Here is a 9,368-nt window from a genome sequence, read left to right as displayed (position 1 = left end):
TTCTTTTGTGTGGAGCAGTTTCTGCTTCCAGCCTTTTCGGGTGCATTTCTGAGTGGCTCCTTTCTGGAAGACAATATCCTCTTTTTTCTTGGAGACATTCCTTCTGCTGCCTCTTCAGGATCACCAGATTTTCTTAAGTGAAGATTTCTTTCTTTGGGAAGATTTGCACTGCAAGCTGTCTCTTCAAAATCACTGCTGACCAAGTCCTCCTTGGAAGAAGGTTTCTTTCTTGGGGTTAGAGACAGAGATGGGTTTTCCACTGCATTTGCTCGAAGAGCAGCTGGGGGCTTTTGTTTTTGTTTATTTTAGGGCTTTCACATATCTGCCCCAGGGGAGGATGCCTATAAGCTGAGGACAGAACACACTTGTCCAGGGAACCAGTGTGCACTCAGACCAGTTCTCTCAGCACCAGCCTCCTTCTTCACACTCCTCCAGGGCACAACCGTTGGGTTCCAAATCTGTGAGCACAAGCACAGCCAATTTCTTCTCTTTCAAAAGTTTCTTCTTTTTGTCTGGCATCCCAGCAATCTCAGCAGCTGTCCTCTCTGTCTGGTCAGAGAAAAGTCCTCTGGATCTCCACAGCCGCCTTTCTGGCTTTATTGGTATTTTAAGCAAAGAATAAATCAACCTGATCACACCAGTCAGAACACCACACGTACTCATTCCAATGTGGCTTCCTTTTTTTCTGGTCAACATTTCTACTGCTACTGATAAAAAGGTCTCCACTTAGCCATCCTATAAATAATCTATTTGATTCTGTGCAGTACGAGCTCCACATAAACAGAATAATACAATCAGGTACTTGGCTTTTGAATCCTAGCAAGTCCTCTTAAGTTTGATTATGCCAATTTCTTGTTACATTGTGATTGTAGAAGGGGTGTGTGTGTGTGTGTGTGTGTGTGTGTGTGTGTGTGTGTGTGTGTTTATAGCGGTTGGACATTTATTTATTTATTTTTATGTGGTGCTGAGGATCGAACCCATTACCTCGCACATATTAGATGAGCGCTCTACTACTGAACCACAACCCCAGCCCTAGAAGCTTTATTTTCTACATGTTAGTCCAGACCCTTTGAGAAGCAAATGCCAAGAAAGAACTGTAAAATGGATTCATTAGGGCCAACAATAACTGTGACAGGAATAGCTGTATAGACAAGAGAGGGGACTGGTCAGACATGATACAGATCTGACCACAGGAGAATGAGAGAGGCAAGCAAAAAAAAAAAAGTGGGTAGAAGCATCTTAGGCCACAGTTTATTGTTATTTTAAAATATTTAATTGACAAATAAATGTTGTATGTATTCAAGATGTACAATAAGATGATTTGATATATATATATATATATATATATGCATGTATATTGTATAATGACTACCACAGTCAATTAAACTGTGTCAGTCAGTTTTTCATTGTTGTGACCAAAATAACTAACAAGAATAACACAGAAGAGGGAAAGCTTATTTTGGCTCACAGCCCCACAGTTTTAGCCAAGGTTGAATAAGTCCATTGCTCTGGGCCCAAGGTGAGCAGAACATCATGGTGGAAGGGTGTGTCGGAGGAAAGCTGCTCCATTCTTGGCAGAAAGGAGGCAGAGAGAAAGTGGGAGGGGTGAAGGACCACAGGGAAGATATACTTCCAGTGACCCTCCTCTTGTAGCCATGCTCCATCTGCCTACAGTTATTACCTAATCATTCAAACTAGTATTTACTGATTAAGTTCCAACTCTCGAAATCCAATCACTTTACCTCTCTCTGAACATTCCTGCATTAATTCAGGCACTTTGAGGGAACACCTCATATACAAACAATAACATCCCCCATACATGGTCAGGAGTACACACAAAATCTGCTTTCTTATCAAATGTCAAGTAAACAACAGAGTGTTATGAGCTATAGCTACCATACCGTATATTAGCTATCCAGAGTTTATTCACCCCAGAGTTCATCAGGGTCAATTGGGAGTCAACATGCATAGGGATTCTGTCTCCCACAGGATCAGAATGGATAAGGGACTCTGCCAGCCCTAGTCTCTGGCCAGGAAGAGCTCATGGGAAGCATGGCCTGCATATGGACAGGGATGGATGTCAGAGTACAAGAGATGGGCTCCCTGCAGTCCCAGATCTATTAGGCTCACTTTTGTGGCTGTCCACAACACAGGAGCTTTCCCGAGGAAGGGTATAAAATTGTGCCTGCTAAATGTGTTCAGTAATGGAAGAGTACCCTGTTAGAAGACTAATTCTGAAAATACTTAAGGCTCATATTCATGAAATTTAAGTAACTGTGATATCTGATTTTGAATATTAGATATCTGATTTTAGAATATTCTGGAGGGGAATTTTGTAGCATTTTTTTTCAAATCATGTCCACTTAAACATCAGCTCATTTCAACAGGTCCTTAGAGTTTTGTGCAGTAACCTGGTAAACCATGCTAATAGTTGCTGCTTCATAGGGCGACTATGAGGTTCACACGAAGATAAGAGATAGAGCTCTTATCATAATGCTGCCACAGAGTAACAGTTCAATTAATGCTACAGAGTTGAACTATAATTAAAAATTAATGTTTTGATATGTATCCATGTACAATTAAGTGCTTTCTACATTATTTCTGGCTCCACATACCTGAGAAAAGACCCAACATTCTCCTTTCCCTTGTCAAGAAAACTGAAAAGAAGGAGTCACCAGGACTGATGATTCTACTCACTTTAAAAAAAAAAATTGTTCTACATGACAGTAGAATGCATGTTGATACATCATCATAAATGGAGTATAACTTCTCATTCCTCTTGTTGTACATAATATAGAATCATACCACTCGTGTAATCATATATGCACACAGGGTGATAATGTCCAATTCATTCTACTATCCTTCCTACTCCCTTCCATTCATTCCCCTCTGCCTAATCTGAAGTACCATTATTCTTCCCTAGCCCCCATCCCCTTTTTATGAGTTAGCATTCACATATCAGAGAAAACATTCAGCCTTTAGTTTTTTGAGATTGGCTCATTTCACTTAGTATTCTGCAGCTCCATCCATTTACCTGCAAATGCCATAATTTCATTCTTTTTATAGCTGAGTAATATTCCATTGTGTATTTATATCACATTTTCTCTATCCATTCCTCTGTTGAAAGGCATATAGCTTGGTTTCATAGTTTAGCTATTGTGAATTGAGCCGCTATAAACATTCATGTGGCTGGGCATCACTGAAGTATGCTGATTTTAAGTCCTTTGGGTATAAACCTAGAAGTGTGATGATTAGGCCAAATGGTGGTTCCATTCCAAGATTTCTGAGGAATTTCCATACTGCTTTCCATAATGATTGCACCAATTTTCTGTCCCACCAGCAATGTATGAGTGTACCTTTTCCCACACATCCTTTCCAACATTTATTGTTGCTTTAATTCTTGATAAAATTGCCATTCTAGCTGGAGTGAGATAAAATCTTAGAGTAGTTTTGATTTGCATTTCTCTAATTGCTAGAGATGTTGAACATTTTTTATATATTTGTTGATTGATTATTTTTCTTCTTTGTGAAGTGTCTGTTCAGTTCCATAGGCCATTTATTGATGGGGTTATTTGTGTTTTTGGTGTTAAGTTAAAAGCGTTATACAGATTTAATGCAATTCCTATTAAAATCCCAATGACATTCTTCATAGAAATTTTAAAAAGCAATCATGAAATTCATGTGGAAAAGTAAGAGACCCAAAGTTGCCAAAGCAATCCTTATTAAGAAGAGTGAAGTGGGAGGCATCACAATACCAGACCTTAAACTATATTACAGAGCCATAGTAACAAAAACAGCATGGTATGGACACCAAACAGACAGGTAGGCCCAATTCTTCACCATGTCGGCCTAGGATCTGATTTCCTTAACAAGACTGCTAAAGCACAAGAAGTAAAATCAAGAATCAATAAATGGGATGGATTCAAACTAAAAAGTTTCTACTCAGCAAAAGAAATAATAATGTGAAGAAAGAGCCCACAGAATGTGAGGAAATCTTTACTACATGCACCTCAGGTACAGCATTAATCTCCACGATATAGAAAGATGACTCTACTCACTTTAAGTGACAGATCCCTGAGTTGTAGAGGCACAACTGTAAATCTACCTATTATTTTTTCATCTATGCATGCCTAACAATTTACCCCTAGAATTTAGTAATTTAAAATGACAATAAGCACTTACTAAGTCAAGTTTCTATTCGTCAGGAACACAGGAAGGGCTCTGTGGGGAGTCCTCACTTAGAATCTTTTATATAGTGGAAATTAGATGCCAGCTTCTCCTGAGGTCATCTAAAAGCTTGATTTGATCTAAAGAATCTATTTCTGAGATGGCTCACTGGTTATCCTGGCAAGGTGATACTGGCTACTGGTTGAAAGCCTAGTTGAAAGTTGTCTCACTCTTCTCTTTCCCTGGGTGGAATATAATAGAACAGATAAAGCTTTTGGAAGTATCATAATGCATTTAATATATGCAAGAGAAGAGTGCTCATGAGAGGGAGGCTTGTTAAATTCAAAAGCAAGTAAATGGAAACTCCTGCTCAGGAGGTCTTTAGAAACAGGAAAGATTATAATCTATCTGGAAGAATTTAGGTGTGGTTTTTCTGGGGGGTAAGCAGATTGGTTTATAGAACATCACAAAGTTCCCTCTATATTTTTTTGACCCCCTTCTATGACTATTTAAAAGCTATCCCTTCCCTTCCACCCACACACACAAAGTCTCCTTAGGTGCATCATGATTCTAACATGAAGCCTAGAGATCCCCTCTTCTGGGAAATGGGAGACCACCCACACTGGGTAATGATAGGCTGCCACCTCAAATCTACATATTTGGCTTGCTGTAAATTGTCTGTCATCTCATTTTTCCATTTGTACAATTATTTCCAAAGTCTGGTCATTAGTATTTTTAAAGTGCCTATTATTTTGTATATTTTTTCCAAAGAGTATTCCCCATGCAAAATGTTCTAATTAGCTTTTAGGGTATGCAATAATATATGTATATTTATAAAGCTCAACACTTTTAAGAAAAGAAAAACGTAGTCTGTAATTTATGCTTTAGCCAAGCCTCATCATTTTCAATGTGTGTGTTCTCATGTGAAGAAATTCAATGCTTCCAACATATTCTTTGAATGTTATGTTTTCTTTTCTAAACAAACAATGTGATGATCAATTTCAATCTTATGCCCAGGCTTCTATACAAGTGTGTTTCCCATTAAAGTTCATCATAACTTTTCCAAATGTGTTTCTCAAACAAATCAAGATTGTTTTATCCTTACAAAGTTAAATAGTCTTGATTTAATTTGAGAAAAATGTCATATATCAGAGGTCAGTAGAAATTGTAGATGTCTGAGCGTGCCACTGTTATAATTTTACGGCAGGAAGGGAAAGATAGAACATATATCACCTTTTATATATAAAACCTAGAAGTTCTTTAATTTCTTTTTCCCTGTGTAGTGCTATACCTTTTAATGTGTTCATTCACTTGTGAGTCTCAACTTTTAAAAACCTTTTAAGTCCTTTTTAATTTTTTTCAGCTTCCCCAATATTTTACTGTGAAATAAAGAATTTTACAATGAACACCCAAATATTCATTGCCCTTTACCATAAATTTACCAATGCCCCATTCACCATACCAGACCCATTTTGGTAATCATAAAGCTATCACTTCTTATTCCCCATTATCTCACATCCAAGTCACCTTAACCACTGCTGGGAACCCACCAGACGAGGAAACTTAAGCAAGTTTTATATTCTGATTTGAAATATAGTAATAGTATATTTAAAAATAGTAGTGACCACAATGGATTAAAACATTTCAAACAGGTAGGAATTCATAAATGCATAATAAAACTTGAGCAACATTTCATTGATCATCATTGGAGGTTTCTAGTGTCAACTCCCCTTCTGAAAATGAAGCAGCTATGGGAGAAAAAAAATGAAACATTTTTCACAATTTTCTTGTGCAAATTGTCTGGGTGGCTAAATCATGGGCAAAAGAAGTTATTTATGAAGGATTTACAATTAACCAATGTACAGAGAATGAAAGAAAAGTCACCCCTTTTCTGCAACTTCTAAAGAAATAAAAGAACTAGACAGCCATCGAAGACGGCTACAATGTTCAGGTAAAAGAATGATAGAAAATTGTAATGGGATATTCGAGCTTACAAGTGCTGAAATCACTGATTAACCTTCAATTCTCCAAAAGTGGGAGAGAAGAGACTGTGGGTTTCCTGAATGAGTATTAAGAAGCCCTGAAATTTCAATCAAATCTCTGAATAGATCTAACTCTCAGTCTACAGGAAAATACAAGTGAAAGAAGTACAAATATAACTAGTACCATCAGAAAGCAAGCAACCAAATGGAACATTTAAAACCACCAACAAGCTAGTCTATTCAACAAGTAAAAGATATGAAAACAGGAAAAGTGGTAAGTGGAAATGGATTAAAGATCTTTAGAAACACATTAACCAAATCTTAATTGTGGACCTTTTCAGATTCTGATTGAAATGAAAGAACTATAAAAAAAAGATGTTTTTGAGAAAGTTGAGGAAACTTGAATATAAAATGAATATTAGATGATATCAAGCAATTTATTTAAAAATAGTGTTTTAAAAGCATTGTGGTTATGTTTAAATTTTCAAAATATTTATCTCTTATGGTTATATACCAAGGTACTTTATAGGTGAAATGCTATGATATTTGGAATTTGCTTTAAAGTACTAAAAAAAATTGAAGAGACAGACAAAACAAGATTAGCAAGATATTACTTTCTGCATGTCTATTTGAGGTTTTTTTATTAAAAGAAGAAACAATAGAAAAAGTATCAGGAATCATGATAATGAAGACATATAAAAAGAAAGAATACACTTGGCAAAGGTTTATCATTAACTTTAAAATATACGTTGTAATTGAGATGCTGTGGTACACGCCTACAATCCCAGAGGCTTGGGAGGCTGAGGTAGGAGGGTCACTAGTTCAAGGTCAGCCTCAGCAACTTAGAAAGGCCCTTAGCAAGACCCTGTCTTACAGTAAAATATAAAAGGGGCTGGTTAAGTGGTAAAGCACCTCGGGGTTCAATTACCAATAACAACAACTACAATAGAAATTATATTTAAATATGTTAGCAAGTAAAAAAATATTGAAAATTACATGGAAGTCATATTATATGTTTGTATTGGCAATCCACTCAATTACGTTTTTAAGAATTTAATCATTTGTATTACAATAAATGTAAACCAAGTAAGGAATTTGACATTAAGCAATAAGATAATTTTGTTTTGGGAAAAATAAGTCACCTTTAAAACTTTTTGCAGTTAACCAATGTGAAGCAACTGGGACAGAACTTAAAAGGAAGGGCAAGTTTTGGCTTGTTTGTTTATTTTTAAAAGACATAACACTCCTTTCATACTGAAAAGGCATTTTGAAACTACTTCCCACCTCCAGAAATTCGGAGGTGTTCAGTACTTTCTCCCTCCCTCTCATTTTCAATGTTAAGGTGAGAATTTCCATATTTGGGGGGAAAAAATAAAATAGCAAACCAAGAGCAGAAAAGCAAAAAGTCTTGGGGCATCAAGGATGAGAATCAAAGGCAAAATGATCATGAGAGCCTCCACCAAACGCCACTATCCAAAGCTGCACTGTTTCCCCATTGACAGGCAATAGACAATGAAGCATCAGGATATGTGTCCCGGCAGATTCTTGGCAAGGTCTGTCTTGAGCTGGAGCAGACAGAACAAGATGCTGGTCTATTGGACCCAAAGCAAAAAAATTATGGAGAGGAAATCATGTCATTCTCAATTGAATTCTCAGACTTCAGCTTCAGGTAGAATTCAATCACCCTCTCTGCCTCCTCAGACAAGCAGGAGTTTTCTCCAAGCATCGAGGGCTCAAGTGACTCATTTCTTAGAAATTCTAAACAGAGCTTCCCTGGGTAAGTCACTGCAAAGAGTCCTGGCGATATTTGGCAGCAGCTCCAGCTTTGCAGGGGGTCTTGTAGAGACAGGAGAGAAATGAGGTCACACTGTTTAGGAAAAGTCTCCTAGTAGACACAAAGATTTGAGTTTGGAAAATAGACACGAAAGGCAAGAAGGGAGGATACTGGATGAAATGGGGCCAGGGTGAGAGCAGTCTGATGTGCTGATCTGGAGGTGGGAGAGGCCCTGGCACTCAAGGGACCTAGGAAATGCAGAAGACAAAGGGGAAAACAAGTGAGAAGGGGAGGGGAGTTAAAGACTTAAAAAAAAGAAAGTGTGGAAGTGGATGCTGAACCCTCCAACAGAGCCCTGCATGCACCTTCAAATGTGTAACTAACGTGCACTTCACACCTAACACACCCTGGAAGAATAATGTTGAGATATAATATCCAGGTAAACTCAGGTTACCTTATCCTTAAGATGTGCCTTTTTAATAAAACAGTCCGTTTTTTGCATATTTTTCTCAGAAGTAAACATTATTCCTTGCTTAAATAATTTGTCATATATCAATTTCTGTTATTCAAAAAAAATGTAGAAGCAATTTCACAAAAGAGGTTTTTATTATTTATTTACATCTTTGTTCTATTACAAAATAAGCCACATGTCATTTCCTGCCCCTATTCTGTTCGAACTCATCAAACACTATGCAGATTGCTGCCCCCAAAGGAGTGGGGCCTTGCTAGTCTATTTGCTCCATGTGTGCATGATTCTATCCTTTCCTGTTGCCTTTGCTCCTGTTCCCAACTCCATCCCAGGATCTGCCCAATCTTTGCTTTTTCCCTTATAGATTTACTCTATGATTCTGTTTACCTGACTTTGACTTTTAAATATTCAATACCCTATGTATAGCTTTAATGCTCTGGTGAGAGTGAAAGAAAAAGGAGAAGCTAGTATAAATTATAGAGTCCTAGGGACCTGTAAGGGTCTCTAAGCCCAACTAGCATGCATGTTAACAAGACTTAGAGGAGGTTAGTTCTTTTTAAGAGTTCCCATTTGCCTCCTAAATATCCTTATCTTCTCTGTCTTCCTGCTGCTCATTACTTTGGTTACCTTCTTCACCTGACCCAGAATTAATGTCTAAAAGAGTGATTCTCAATTACTACTGCCTATAAGAATCCTGGGGGACAGGCATGGTGTTGCTGCACACCAGTAATCCCAGTGGCTTGGGAAGCTGAAGCCGGAGGATCTCAGGTTCAAAGGCAGCCTTAGCGATTTAGCAAGACTGTAAACTATCTAGTGAGATCCTGTCTCAAAATTAAAAATAATTCTAAAAGGTGGGCTGGGATGTGGCTCAAAGGTTAAGCACCCCTGAGTTCAATCCCTATCAAAAAAAAAAAAAAAAAAAAAGAATGCTGCAGAACTCTAACAGACACTGATATCAAGGACTGAGCTTCAATGT

This window comes from Ictidomys tridecemlineatus, chromosome 2 (assembly GCF_052094955.1).
Source record: "Ictidomys tridecemlineatus isolate mIctTri1 chromosome 2, mIctTri1.hap1, whole genome shotgun sequence".
Classification (NCBI taxonomy): Eukaryota; Metazoa; Chordata; class Mammalia; order Rodentia; family Sciuridae; genus Ictidomys; species Ictidomys tridecemlineatus.
Note: the sequence above shows the minus strand (reverse complement) of the source record.